The sequence below is a fragment of the Periplaneta americana genome, chromosome 4, assembly GCF_040183065.1.
Source record: "Periplaneta americana isolate PAMFEO1 chromosome 4, P.americana_PAMFEO1_priV1, whole genome shotgun sequence".
Classification (NCBI taxonomy): domain Eukaryota; kingdom Metazoa; phylum Arthropoda; class Insecta; order Blattodea; family Blattidae; genus Periplaneta; species Periplaneta americana.
The window spans coordinates 99626936-99640726 of NC_091120.1; positions in this window are offsets into that span (position 1 = coordinate 99626936).

Sequence of the window (13791 nt, forward strand, 5' to 3'; positions counted from 1 at the left end):
CGAATGGAAGCTAAAGTTTCACTGTATATTCTAAGTAATTTTTTCTTAGGTTCGACTCAGATGGGATATTTTGTTTGCAGTATTTTTGTAAAAACTGTCTTAAAACCGGATTTTCAATTGCATTCCAGGGAATGTTAGCAGCAACAAACGCTCTGGTTAAATCAGCATAGAAATTGCTGCTGAGATTGGATGAAGTAGGCTGTGTTAGTAAAGTTTGTTGCAGTTGATTTTTCTGCTGAGCTTTAGCCTTATGAGCCGCTCCTTGCACATGCTGCTTTAGGTGGCACTTCTTTTCTTGCGAAATCTAAAAATGTAAAGTAAACTGAATTAAAATAAAATCCTAATTGTTGTATTGCCGTATTTCTATCACAAAGTTAGTGGGTTCGAACAATCAAAATTTTAATGACCTGCAAATACTTTAACTATCGGAATTTAAAAGGTTAAAGTGTAGTGGTCTTAAAAAGAATTATACCTCAGGATAGCTCAGTCAATGTATAAATATTATAGGCCTACTCATTAAAATTAATAGAATTTATATATTTCAACTATTGTTACATACCTGTTTGCTACAAATCTTGCAGAATATTATTTTTCCATCATAAGTGAATTCTGAATATTCTGTTAGCCATTGCCGGATCAATGTAGATTTTGCACTTATATTTTTCGGCATTATCGCTTTAAACTTCACAGGAAAACGTCCTACCGCTCAAAACTTCTCAACACAAATAAGGTGAGGGAAAGAGCAACTGTTAACGAGCATTCAAATGAACCGTTGTTATTGAGATTCAATTGGACAAAAATACAAAGTTCCACTTATTGTTGCATTTCCTGGTAGTGTTAACACTAGGAGGGCCATTCTTTTAAATATTTTGTAACGGTTTACTCTACTAATTCGCAGATTTACGACTTTTCATAAATATTTCAAAAACACTCTTTCTCCAAAAATTGTGATTTTATGACACTCTGAAGGGCAGTACAGCTAATCGGTTTCAGACCGAAAACAGTCATTTTTATAGTATAGTATATCTCTGAATCGGTAGCAGCACATGTTGTGATTGTTGCCTGCTTCAAAACTAAGGTTGGTTCTTTGTCGGCATTTATGCCTCCAAACATGTTAAATTCGGTGAAATCTATTGCGAGTGTCGTGAGATTCAAAACATTTTGTTTCCTTTATCAATGGTTTCATGGCCGGTGTGAAGCAAACTTTCCACTTTTTAAATGCCTTAAATTTCGCAGTGAATGCATGTATAAATTATAAAAAGTAAGAGTAAAATGCGAAACTTTACAGTGAGTTAGGCATTTTTAGGCGAATATTAACAAATTAGGCTCTAATAACCGTTTTAGGGCATTTTAGGGCACTATAAAACTCTTTGAATACCTTTCAATTTCCATGAAACACAAATATTAATAATTATTTTTACTTTTCTCCTAAAGAAACAAAATAGGCATTTGCCCTAGAATCCGATGTCTGCTTATAATGCAAGGATATATACGGCACGATTCCCAAACACCTGAATAAAGCTGGTAGCCTGAATAAATATTGTGGTGATTTATATAGAATAAACCCTACTCAATTATCTCCTGGCCTAGTTGCCTCATAAGTTAGTATCACTTGTGATGTTCAAAACTATGTTCGGACAGTTGACTAAATAACAACAAACGTAAATATATTGAACTAGAGAATGTGTGTTTTCTGTTGCTGAGATAGGGCAATCATAAACTCCTATTTCAAAGTTCTAAATTCTAAATCTAAATAGCACCTCAACGACGAAGGAAGAGGATCTCGCTCAAATTGCCATGAAGCGACGCAGCAAACTGTATGTGATAAAGGTCATACCTATTCATTCATTCATGGTTTTCTGCCCAAGGGTAGGTCTTTCACTGCAAACCTAGCATTCTCCATTCCCTCTTTTCCGCCTTCCTCTTAGTCTCCGCATTCGATCCATTTACGAGTATCTTAATGTTGCCTGTCTGATAATTATATTCTCCTGCCTCGAACTTTTCTCCCGTTCACCATTCCTTCCAGTCCATCCTTCAGTAAGCAATTTGTTCTTAGCAGTAATCCAGCCAATTTTTTTTTTCGGTTCATGATTTCTGATCAGTTACAGCATTATTCTTTCTTCACCCACTTTTTCTAGCACAGCTGCATATCTTATTTTGTCTGCCCATTTCACATGCTCCAATCTTCTCCACGTCCACATTTCAAATGCTTCTAATCGTTTCCCTTCACTTGTTCGTAATATTCATGTTTCTGCCCCATGCAATGTCACACTCCACACAAAGCACTTCACCAAACTCTTCCTTAGTTCTTTTTATAGAGTCCACAGAAGATGCTCCGTTTTCTATTAAAAGCTTCCCCAAATATTTGAAATTGATCATTTTGTTATACTGCCTCATTTCGAATTCGCGTATTTATCTTAGATTTTTCTTCCGATAAACATGGTCTTTGTTTTCTTTGCATTTATTTTCACCCCATACTGCTCACAGCTGTCATTTAGCTCCAGTAGCATATCCCTTATTACTTGTATCATCTCGTTTTTTATTAATGTCATGTCATTACACTTTATTCTTCTCCCTTCTATGTTCCGAAAACAGTTTTCACTAAATCCTCGAAGTATGTTAAACAGGGTAGATGATAAAGGACATTCTTGTTGTACTCTTCTCTCTATTCCCCTTTCCTCTGACATTCTTCTCCTTTCCTGATTTTGACTCTTTGTTTCATATAAAGATTACTGAATACCATCCTCTCTTTTCAGTCCAAACCAATTTTATTCAGGATCCTCGTAAGTGTATTCATTGTATTCCTTAATTTTGTAAAATGGCCACGAATTGAAAACTTAAAAAACTCAGACAAAATGGAACTTGCACTCAACGAGAAACTTCTATATTGCGACTGATGATGACATTACCCTTGGAATGTAGCATGTATTGCATGCCATCATCTTTAATGAATGACTCTGTGAATACCAGGGCGTTACAACATTCGCAATCGCCAACAAATCATTCGAACACAAAACTCATACTGTGACAAAATCACTATTATCTACCACAGCGATTTTTCCGGAACTGTCACAGTTCGGAGCTGTAATGGCAAAACCGTGAGTCACACCCCACCTCTATTCTGAACTCATTACATTTCTTGGCATTATTTTTCTTCGGTATTGGCAGCAACATTGTCTTCGTGGAATCTTCAGGCCATTCGCCCTTCTGATATATTTCGTTGCATAATGATCTAATTTTCTTCTTGTTTTCACCCAGGCATTTCACTAATTCAATGGGGATTCCATCAACTCCTGTTGCTTTCCCATTCTTCATTTTCAACTACTTTCTTCAGAATAGAAAATCCCTTTCCGTCTTATGATACAGCTGTTTCATCTTCTATAGCTAGGTTATCTGGACGATTCCCTGCCTTACATAGCTCTCTACATATTTCGTTCATCTGTTCAGTATATGATAAAGTACGTGGAAAATTTTCAATTTGTTTTCATACTGAACTATTTTAAATAAATAAATAAATATATATATATATATATATATATATATATATACATATACACACACCACACACATAAAACACACACACATACACACACACACTCTTGCAAGCACTCAACAAAAGAAATAAGAACAATTATAGACCAATATAATTACTTTCATGTATTTCAAAATTACTAGAAAAATGTATTAAAGTTCGATTAATGAATTATCTTGATAAACATAATATATTAAGTGATAATCAATTTGGTTTTCGAAAAACATTCAGTACAGATAATGCAATATATCAAGTTACTAAAAAAATTGTTAGAGAATTTGATCAAGGTAACAAATGTATTGGTATTTTCCTAGACATAAGAAAAGCATTTGATACAGTGAAACATGATATCTTAATTGAGAAATTAGACTTATTAGGAATCAAAGGTAATGCTTTAAACTTAATAAAATCGTATCCTAACGACAGAATTCAAATAACGAAAATTGACAATTATTCAAGTGAACCTTTAATTATTAATATAGGTTTTCTCCAAAGCACAATTCTAGGCCCTATTCTATTTTTAATATATATTAATGACTTACAACAATACAATGGTGTTCACTATTCTTATGCAGATGATACAGTTTTACTTTTTGGTGGAAAAACCTGGTATGATGCATATAATAATTCAAATAATGGACTTAAATTAATAAAAAAAATGGTTTGACATAAATTATCTTTCTATCAACGAAAATAAAGCCATAATTATCCCATTCGCATTATCTGAAAAATGTAACAAACCTCCTACATGATTTTTATGACAATAAATATAAGTACATATACATTAGAATATTGAAAAGTTACAGTGCTAGTTGTCTCTTTTCTGACCTTATATTATCTTATCGATCACTATTTCAAAGTGATTTGAAGCACTATATCATAAACAATTTTCACCACAGTGCGCCTAATAATAAACACAAGACACTGACAACCTGTAGTGTCGCTGTAATGTCACAAACAACTGTAAAGAAAAAACTTTGGGGCGCGTGAGAATGGGGCACAGTAATGATTCAGCTGATCATTTATGGTCGTTTATGCATTGCTCATAGATTTCTCAAGGGTGTGATACCTGAATATGTTTTTAATATACTATATTACGAGAAATTAGCAACAAAACTAAAGGATGCGAAATACTCTCTACAGCTCTACACGAAATAAAATATTTCTTCCAACGATTTAGATTGTGGAAAAGTCCCCATAACACTTATAGCGTTCCCTCGTGGAATGGCAATACTAATTCTTTGGCGGAGGAAAACCGTAGAGCGAGAGTCACCGTTAAGTGCTGATAAATACTTGCCGATATCAAAAGTTAACAACTTCGCCTCGGAACACCATGGGCCCATAGATTCTACGGCGAAAACGACAAAATTATATCTATCCAGAAGATCGAGATACTTATTGCGTTTAATTGTAACAGCAGATGCAGCGGCTGACCCAGCGAGTTTGGAAGTTTTGGGCAAATAAGAAGAAGCGAAGGTGTTATAACAAGTGGCATCCCATAAAACTGATTTGTCTTTGGACCATGGTGTTAAAGTTAAGCCATCTGGACGTTTGCCATCGGAACGATTTATGCCAATGGGTTCTAGAATGGTAGGAAAACCAGCGGAAATTAGGGCCCTTTTGATGATGTCGTTAATCATGACGTGTCTGGAAAACCGTCCAGAATTTTTTAGGCAACTTAATCCATGAAGGCCAGAAGAATCGACATCTGCACCACAAATACATTTGTGTGGAAAACAAATTTTAACACCAAGCCTTAAGGCAATAGCAATCTTAAAGGACGTATTATCCATTAAGGTGCCATGTTGGAAGAAGGTAAGGCTTGAAGCCAGCATCCTGATTCTTTTTCTCGTAAAGCAAGAAAACGGGCTCTGTCAAAATCTGAGGAGGAAGACGCAAAAAGGCTGTCAAAAGTTTTGGAAACAAGACCAAGATCCCAGCATTTTTGAGACTCTGGACTGTTTGGAAGATCCACAATGTGAGTAACGGACGACCATTGTTCAAAAGCCTCAGACATATGAAAGATTCTGATTTCATCACTGTGACTAGAGAGAGTAGATTTGACGAAATCCAGAGCTCCATGAGCCGAGGCTAAAAACGCAGGCACACAAATATCGCTAACATTGCGAATGCCAAGACCACCAAATGAAATAGGCAAAGTAGCGAAAGATCAAGAATGATTGTCAAGTTGGATATTAAGAATAGATTCCAAACAATCCCGCAAAATGCAATCAGCCTCTAGAAGAAGAGAGGGAAATAACCAGAGAGGGGTAGTGCGAAGGAAGTATGTTAGGCGAGGTATATGAAAGCAATTTTTTAAAAGGAAATATGCTGTATGAGTGCAAAGAGATTGCAAGCCAATAAATAAATGTTTCATAGTATCTAATTTGTCACGCATAACAACTTCCACAGCTGGCAGTAATATTGGAGAACCAAGGAGTGTCAAAGTGGAAGGAGATGAAAGTCGAATTCCAGGAGAGAGAGCATTAAAAGTTGTAAATACAGTATCATCCTGTGAGGAGCAAAAATGTAACTCGCATTTATCCGGGTTTAACTCAAGACCAATAGGTTGACAAGAATTAATAAGTGTTGAAAGGTCAGATAAGACAATATCCGGAGGACCACCTAAAATGCCATCATCCAAATAGAAGAGATTCAAAGCACTGTTTAATTTAGATACTACGCATTGAAGAGTAAGACTGAAAAGAAGGGGACGAGAGGGTCGCCTTGTTGAACGCCTGTTTGAGAGGAGATTATATCAAGATTATAATACAAGTTAGAAGGTTCCCGATAGGCTTGCCATACAAAAGCATATAATTGGGGGACACAATTTTGAACGATTTCGAGCATAGAATCGCTTCTATACAGTTAAAGGCATTTCTAAAATCAAGCTTTAATAGAACATGATTATTGTTTTTATTTATGTCTACAAAAGTTCGCACTGTGTGGATAATAGATTCGCATCCTTTAGCAACGCCAAAACCAAGCTGGTGAGGAAGTAATAAAGTACTAGCTGATTCTCTGACAGAAATGCAGGCGATTTTGGAAGTTAGTCGACGAATAGTGTTCCCAATTGCAATGGGTCGTATTCCGCCATCCTTCTTATTAATGGCTAACAGAGAGGCCCCGTATAAATGTGGGCAAATATGGCTGTTGACATTGCCTGATAGCATGAAATTAACTAATTGAGTAATAGATTGAAGGCGACGACGTCCAGAATCACCTGCAGATTTAGATGTGAGGTCCTTATAATGTTGAGGTCGGTTGCCATCAATACCAGACGCAGAACCAGTGGGAAAACTATGTATAGCTTTAAGAACCATGTCTTGAGAGACAGTCAACATAACATCTGACCCAGAAGGCGGAACGGGAAAGGAAAGAGGCCGTGAAGGTGGAGGATGTTTCAATTTTAAGGCTTCGTATGTAGCACTTGAAGCTTTGGCTATGCCATAATCAGATGAAAGGACTCGAACAGCTCCACGGATATCACCATCAGCTACCTTAGTTTCAACTAGACGAGAAGTAGAGAGAGAAAATTTATGTTTATAGGGTGTAGATTCCAGTGAGAATGTCTGAATGTTCGCTTTAATTTTTGAGATCAAAGATTTATCCGACTTCCGATTTTCTTTCACAGGAACTTTGAGAGCAATATATGCAAAGAGGAATAATTGATGCCAAGATTGGTCAGAATTGAGAGAGACACATTTATCCATAAGTTGTGCTAATTTATCAGCCGCGAAACAACGTGCACCTTTAGGAATTCGACGTAAAATGGGGATATTATTCTTACATCTTGAAAGCGTTGAAAAGAAGGTGTCTACATTAAGTATTAAATTACATAATTCTGATTGTTGTCTTATACAGTGTAAATGTCCGATTATTAAAGAGTCCTCTGAAGTTAAGTATTTAGGCATAATATTTTCGATAATCATTTAAAATGGAACCAACACATTAATTACCCTTGTAATAAATTACGTAAAATAGTATATTATTTTGTTTTATTGAGGAATTACTTGTCAATAAGTTTATTACGTACAATATATTTAACTTTATTTCAATCGGTAATTATGTATGGAATTATAGGATGGGGTAGCTCATTTAAATCCAATTTTAATCCACTTTATTTATTACAGAAGAAAATAATTAAAATATGTCTTCATAAACCTATTTATTTTCCATCTCAAAATTTGTTTCTAGACTTTAATGTACTTAAAGTAAGATGGGCATTCTTTCATAGAAGCTTATCTCCAACTATTGATATTGGCTCCTTATGACCAAATTTATTATGTTGTATTAATAAAATTCATACATAAAAATCGAAATAATTTTGAATTGTATTCTCATAGTTATGAAACAAAAGGTATGAATTCTTTAAGATTGTTTGAACCAAAATGCAACACTGTTACAGTATTTAATCATAGTAGTAATTTAGGCCCAAGAATATATAACAAATTTATATTTAAATATCCTAATCTTGTCAATTCTAATAGTTCTAGTATTAAATTTAAAAAGTTATGTATGGATTTTATAAAAATTTGAAAAATTGTAAATTTAAATTTATATACTATAATTGCACAGTAGACATAAGACAAATTGTATTGTATAATTATTAATTTCAATTCAGGAATCCGTCCCTGAGGACGAGTTCTACTCTTTCAGGGGCGAGCTAAAGTTTTTCTGTATATATTATATTTTATGTTACAATTACTAGCAAAATAATAAATAAATAAATAATTATACCACAATTAATTTGGCGGCCGGGTAGCTCAGTTGGTAGAGCAGCTGGCTACGGACTGGAAGGTCCGGGGTTCGATCCCAGGTGGTAACAGGATTTTTTCTCGTTGCCAAACTTTCAGAACGGCCCCGAGGTTCACTCAGCCTCCTATAAAATTGAGTACCGGGTCCTTCCCGGGGGTAAAAGGCGGTCAGAGCGTGGTGCCGACCACACCACCTCATTCTAGTGCCGAGGTCATGGAAAGCATGGGGCTCTACCTCCATGCCCCCCAAGTGCCTTCATGGCATGTTACGGGGATACCTTTACCTTTTTTACCACAATTAATTTAGTAAAACTACAACGACGAAGGAAGAGAATCTCGCTCAAGTTGTCGTGAAGCGACGCAGCAAACTGAATGTGATAAAGGTCATACCTACTGTATTCATTCATGGTTTTGTGCTCAAGGGTAGGTCTTTCACTGCAAACCTAGCATTCTCCATTCCCTCATTTCCACCTTCCTCTTAGTCTCCGCATTCGATCCATTTACGAGTAGCTACCTTAATGTTGTCTATCTGATATCTTCTGCTGCCTCGAACTTTTCATACATAGCCCAAATGCCACTGCCGTCATTTTTTTGTCTCAAGCCTTTACATAATCTTGCTTACTAAGTACAGTATTACATAAAGATACAAAATACATGTTTCAGTGTAATAGGTTCACTTAACTATTATTTGTTTTATTGCGAGCAGTTTCTCACGATTGTCTATAATAAAATTTCAGCGTTGTCTAGATGCCAAGAGTAGTTCAATGCCTTGACAGTGTCACTGAGGTTTGGTTCATTGTCTGTTATTGGACTACTTCCAAAACATGTTGTCAGAACATATTGTCTGGTAGAACATTATCTAATTATAATTATTTATTTACGATTACTGTACATGTAGCTTTCGTGTTCACTTTAACTCGATGCACAGATTAAACATATTGAAAATAAGATGTGTCGATAGATTTTTAAATCGGTAATTGAAAAGTAGCGAATTCAGTTACAAAATTAAACTTTTTTCAGTCAAATTATGAGAATTATAATTGAAGTGTGCTTTTTGCCCTATATGTTCCAGATTATCTTTTCGTTCATCGATGGGTTGTAGGTTTGCCGATCATTTTAATAGTAACTAAACTGAACAAGAGGGAAACTGTAAGTTTACTTCTTTCACGTGCTAAAGCTCTTTCAGTTTCCGCGCTGCTAATGGTAATAGAATTTGCGATTCTTTGCCTTTCGCTATAGTTAATGACAAAGGGGCATTGTTCTTTCCTATTAAGTTATTCTTCAGGGAATCGCGGAAATCATAATTTTATAGAAAGTCTCCAACAATTACTGCAAAAGCAAGCCGCTAAATTACTGTATTTTCAATCGATCGCTTTTGCAGAATGTATAAAGATGAGAGATGGTAAAATTAGTAAAGTGCGTTTATGTTATTGATGTTTCCTCGCGGGCTATATTAACAAAGGCCTCGGACCAAATAAGTTATAAATATTTAAGAAAAGACTCACGGAGCCCTTACGAGTTCCCTCCAGCACATCTCTGGGTTATGGTCTTTTCATTTACTGAAGTTCGAAGTTTATTACTTTTTTGTATATGAAAAATATGGTTTTCGTGCCATGTAATTAATATAATCGTGACAATTAAATTACATTAAACATTAAAATATGTCTAATAAAATTATTATTGTATGTGCCTAACCACTTTCGAGTTATACAGAATGTTTCGAACGATTTGAACAAAACTTTGACATGGAAAATGTACATAGGCATGAACATAATATTAAAAAAAAAAAAAAAACATAATACAGTTTACCGTAAAAAGTAAAAAGCCTACACTCATCTGAAAACAGAAAAGTGTGAGGCACCTAAAAATCCTTCTCCATATGACAGGATGTAAGAATATATTTCAATGGTATTTTTAACAACCTACAGGTGATGCAACGGAATAGAGAATTATGCAATACGTATTCACGTAAGTAAGTAAGTAAGTAGAGGCTGTTGCTAGCTCTTTTCTGCGGGTTCCCTAATTAAAAATTATAAGAACTTATACATTGCTTACTAGTTTCTAAGTCTTTCAAATTAAACTAATGTAATCTGCATAAACCAAACAATATTGACATGCGAACGTACCGCAATAATATTGCTACTTGAATAAAGCTATGTTGCGTAATTCCTTATTCCGTTGCATCAGCTGTAGATTGTTAAGAATAAATATATTTGAATGTCCAAATATATTCTTACATCCTGCCATAAATATTATGGAGAAGGACACTTTTCAGTTTTTCAGATGAGTGTAGGTCACCGGCATGTCCTAGGAAAATGAGCGACACTCGTACTCCGAGGCTGCGATTGGCTGTGGTTCGAATCCTGCCAGCTTGGGCTAATCATCTAGTTGGGTTCGTTCCAAGGTTTTCCCCAACTGTAAAGGTGAATGTTCCATGTGAATCCTCGGAGCTACTCGCCAAAATACTCTCGCTACGAGATTAAGCATTCTTAAATAGAATATTATACAGAGTGATTTATATAGGACTAACACATTTCTTTCTTTATTTCAAAACGAATGATGCTAGCCACAATTTGTTATAGGCATACCTCAAATGTAGAATATCTTTGGGAGATTACTAACCTCTATAACAAATGCTGAAAATTGTTTATTTATTCGGCTGGAAATTCACTTAATGACCAGTTTAAACGTCAAATTAAGCAGGAGTTTTGATTCATATATATCCATGTCTGATGAGGGATTGGAACCCACGAACCTTCGGACCGCGCCGCGGGACGCGCCAAGACTGCGTAGCTATTATAATGTTTACAGAAAGTGAAATATTTTAACGTATATCCCATTATTTAATGAGTATTAATCGAAAGTTAGTATGTCTAGTTTTTCGAAATTATACAGTTCACTCACTCATTCACTCTACTACTAGAATGTAAGTTACTACTGCTACTACTCTCACCAACATTACCACCATTGCTACTACAACAAGTAAAATAAATGATAACAAAGAGGCAAGTGTTTGATCTCTGGTAGATATTTTGAAATTTGTAGTGAACAAAGCTCCGGTGGATCAATTTTTCTTCGAGTACTTCTGTCATTTTGATTCCAACGTTGCTCCAGAATGACTACGTCATCTCACATACTCTGGATAACCATGTAATTAATGTCAATATACTTAAACATGTACATAGCATGATTATGCTATGTTACCTCCAGTTTACAGGACCAATATGAATTTCTCTTCCTAGAAAATATTTACTTAATCGCTCAGCCAACATTTCGTCTCACCTTCGTTAAGTAGGTCATCTTTCAACATTTAACGAAAGTGAAATCATCATTACGCAAATAGGCCTAAGAATGATTAACTCATCTACGTACATATTTTAGATTATTTGTATCTCGGATCAAAGATTTAAACATAGTGTTCTCTTCTCTTAAAGGAATGCTGTTTCTGTATTGATACTCTTCCACTATAAGCCAAGTTATGGTATCTATTTAGTACATGAATAAAATGAGAGCATATAGTGGATTGAAATTGAAACATCCGAAATTCTAGTAGAAGTCATACGGTTGTGTTCCTTCGAAGGACTCCACTGCTCTACAGTAGGCCTAGAAACATTTAAATCAGTTAAAACAAAAGATTTCCCACCGTTCGTCAGTTATTCAAAACACAATCCTCAGAGTTTAGTCTTCATTCTATAAATATTGTCAACTTCAAAATTTAATGTTACTACTTTTTTTTTTGTGCTAAGAGTCATCACATTCATACGCTTGACCCTGCAACGGAGTATAATATATAACGTATCTATGAAAGTTCCTGGTTGAGATTCTTCCATGGTTTTCCCTCAACCAATTGAAGCAGAATTCCTGGGTAACTTTCGGCGTTGGACCTCGGAATCATTTCACCAGCATTATCACAGCTCGGGTTAAGTTCACGGTATTTCGTGCTGTGTACATACAAGCCAAGCAGTGGTGTATTTCTAAACAAAAAAGTGCCCTGGCTCTGGGATTTCGATTGTACCCATAGTAGTAAGTTGGTATCGATGTTATCCGGCCTGCATTCGAAGAGTAGTAAGTTGTCTTCGTCGTCATCATCATCACCATAATTTTCGCAGAAATACTATGGAATGTCAGATGAAAATGCATGGGTTCGAACTTAAAGATAGAGGTTATTAGGTCTGCGGAGTAGACCTCATTACGAATTTGAGGTATAAATAAAATATGACTTTTTATGAATGTAAAATTTGACTTATAGCAATGCAACTTGAGTACCAATTAATAGTCTTCGTGATTTATAATTTAAAGATGGTCCTGTAGTACCTAATAATGTTAATAATAAACGTCCAGCAATTATATTGGCTGTATATGAAAATCATTTGAATTCCAAAAAAAAAAAAAAAAAAATACACCCCCTCCCCCATTTTCGATATAGTCTATTCACTATTGTATATATTTGGTAGTGCCCTGGACCTCTACTGCCCGCCAGGCTTGAAATTACATCCCTGCATACAAGAGCTCGGCCGTTCGGGGACAAAGTCGTTCACAGAACAGGAGTGGTAAGCACATTAATCCTCAGGCTGCGATGCAAGCCTTTGGGCCCTTTCTTCCCCCTACCAACCAAAAAAGAAAAGAACGTAAATGCAGTAATCTGCGACACGTAGGTGCTATGTGAAGAGTTTAAAAATAGATGAAAAGTTCGTTATATTCCAATGTACTATAAGCAATCCTTAATATGTCACTGACATGACACCCCTTATTTTATCACTCCGACAAGATAGCTAATACACTAAGGTTTCAGAACGAATAGCGGGAATCCAGCTTCAGTTTCGGTCAGAACATACAGTAATTTCAGAATAACTCATTGTTCCTTTTACAAAAAAATATTAGCCATAGCCTAATATACGGCATAGTGCAAGTACCGGTCGGTATATGAAAACTAATTTTATATGTACTAGGAGCAACAGATTTCCAAAACAACTTGAGATCCAACATTTCAGTCGACCTGGTTGGCGAGTTGGTATAGCGCTGGCCTTCTATGCCCAAGGTTGCGGGTTCGATCCCAGGCCAGGTCGATGGCATTTAAGTGTGCGTAAATGCGACAGGCTCATGTCAGTAGATTTACTGGCATGTATAAGAACTCCTGCGGGACAAAATTCCGGCACATCCAGCGACGCTGTTATAACCTCTGCAGTTGCGAGCGTCGTTAAATAAAAAACATAACATAACATCCAAAATTTCCCAAACCTCTAATAATATTGCGTAACTATTGAAACCTGTGATTCAAGAGAAATTGGAAATAATTTCATAGGACCATTAGTAAGCTAACAAAAATCAACAATGGATCTGATTACTTTAAGAATAAATGACCCTAATATGGAACGCAAGAAGCATTTAATATAATATTATAAGTATACATTTTTACAGTATCTATTTTGCAAGTCACTGCTGCTTAGTAAAGGTTTTTCACGAAAGATGTCGAACAGTCCAGAAAACCTTTGTCTCAAATTT